This window comes from Saccoglossus kowalevskii, chromosome 21, assembly GCF_978046115.1.
Source record: "Saccoglossus kowalevskii chromosome 21, keSacKowa6.1, whole genome shotgun sequence".
Classification (NCBI taxonomy): Eukaryota; Metazoa; Hemichordata; class Enteropneusta; family Harrimaniidae; genus Saccoglossus; species Saccoglossus kowalevskii.
In genome coordinates this window covers 28,608,460-28,611,384 of record NC_140661.1, presented here as the reverse complement: position 1 = coordinate 28,611,384, position 2,925 = coordinate 28,608,460, and positions in this window count along the sequence as shown.

Below are 2,925 nucleotides of genomic sequence, written 5' to 3'. Positions count from 1 at the left end.
TAAGATTTACTGAGGTGCAGCAACACAAACTTTATTCGATGTAAATGATAACTCAATTAAAATAATAGTTTCAATGAGCTCACTCCGCGAAGCTTTCATCGGAAATATATGATATTACGAAATATATGATAATTTTAATTCAAATTCAAAAACATATGGTGTAGATTTGTTTTTCTAAAACCGCGTATTTCGTTTTAAAGTATTTATTATACAGCAACTTTTCTGCGCGCCGTGGACGTGATTATCACTGAGCACGAATACATAACACAACATTAATTCTTATCAATACGTACGCGATATTACAATTGTTGATTACTGACTGTTTTCCTAACCAAATGACGTTGTGCATATTTGTAATAATGATGACTATTATTCAATGCTATCGTCTGATGTTGACCATATCAGGTATCATGTAAATGCTTTAGAAGTTCCATATAATGTGCTGCAAGTCTTGATAAAATACAGGCATTACTCTAGAAGGTTTGTATGTAAACTAATATTGCACGGAATATTATTAATATTATCAACTCGATTTGACAATGCGTTATTTCTACTTCACGTTTCTTTTGATTTACATCAAAAAAGGTTCACTGTATCAGGCTTCAATGATGTATTGGTGTACAAGATACTATTTCACCGTATTGTTCTTATTAGTAATTCAAAGCAGACTATGCCTTAAAACAAACAACGATCTTCAACCTTTTGATTGAGTGTATTCCCTCAACACACATATATGACATCGTTATAATGCATTCTTTCTCTGGAATCATGTCTATATGTAGAAGGAAAAGACAATCCTTACAACAACACTGAATGATGGATTGAATCGAGAAAAATTGCGGAGGCTACTAACAGATTTTGTTAAGATTCAAAGTGCTGGCTAATCAGAAAAGTCTTTTTACATTTGTAAAACAATGACGCACAATCTTGTTATATGTATGTTACCAAGAGCTTGATATAAATTATACAAAATTAATTTCATTTTCATGTTATACGTTAAGTACGTATATGTGGCTCATAATATTAAAAAGGTTTGACTACATTTACCACGATCTATAAAATTGACGTGTTCTTTCACAATGATAAAACAGACGGATTTATGTGTAGCGACTGCGCTTGTCATTTAAACACGAACGATGATGTTAATTCATAGCTAGTTCGTTCACCACATATTTTGTTCCCATAGACAATACTCTAGACTAATAGATTATATAATATTGAATATATTAAATGGAACTGTTCATGCGTTTCTATTTTGATCGAGTCCTAATTGGTAATAATTCCCATTTGGTCCATTGGAAATTATGATAAAAAAAATCATTAAAATTTGCAATAACAATTTAGCCTGGAAAATAAGGGTAATGAAAGGGTTATGACAGTAAGTTGTTACGTCATCGCATGGAAGCTATTATATACCCGGCATGTTACACATAGTAATGGAATACATGTAAACATATACCAACATCTCATGTTCAGGAATAATAATGCCACGTTATAACCATTGATGAACTATGCAAGATGCCGATTCAAAGTCAATTTTCGATACACCGAACGTGGTTGTGGTCACCTGTAAATGTTTCAAGGCCATACATGAGCAATAAGGCGTGTATTGATGAAAGGAAACGTGTACTACCCGCTTCAACAGTTATATGAAGGTCGTCAGTTAATGGTTCATATTCACTTGACTCAAAAACATATCATACAGATATCTTTACAAAAATGAAATATAAAATTAAAATATATATATATAGTATCTAGAATGCACGTCAACGTCAGAATACACATTACTATACGTAAATGAGTAACCATGTAATGTCGATACAATACTACACATTATATGTAAATGAGTATGCATGTAATATCGATACAATACTACACATTATGTGTAAATGAGTATGCATGTAATGTCGATACAATACTACACATTATATGTAAATGAATATGCATGTAATGTCGATTCAATACTACACATTATGTGTAAATGAGTAACCATGAAATATCGATACAATACTACACATTATGTGTAAATGAATATGCATGTAATGTCGATACAATACTACACATTATATGTAAATGAATATGCATGTAATGTCGATACAATACTACACATTATATGTAAATGAATATGCATGTAATGTCGATACAGTACTACACATTATATGTAAATGAGTATGCATGTAATATCGATACAATACTACACATTCTATGTAAATGAGTATGCATGTAATGTCGATACAATACTACACATTATATGTAAATGAATATGCATGTAATGTCGATACAATACTACACATTATATGTAAATGAATATGCATGTAATGTCGATACAATACTACACATTATGTGTAAATGAGTATGCATGTAATGTCGATACAATACTACACATTATGTGTAAATGAGTATGCATGTAATATCGATACAATACTACACATTATATGTAAATGAGTATGCATGTAATGTCGATACAATACTACACATTATATGTAAATGAATATGCATGTAATGTCGATACAATACTACACATTATATGTAAATGAGTATGCATGTAATATCGATACAATACTACACATTATATGTAAATGAGTATGCATGTAATATCGATACAATACTACACATTATATGTAAATGAGTATGCATGTAATGTCGATACAATACTACACATTATATGTAAATGAATATGCATGTAATGTCGATACAATACTACACATTATATGTAAATGAGTATGCATGTAATATAGATACAATACTACACATTATATGTAAATGAGTATGCATGTAATGTCGATACAATACTACACATTATATGTAAATGAATATGCATGTAATGTCGATACAATACTACACATTATATGTAAATGAGTATGCATGTAATGTCAATACAATACTACACATTATGTGTAAATGAATATGCATGTAATATCGATA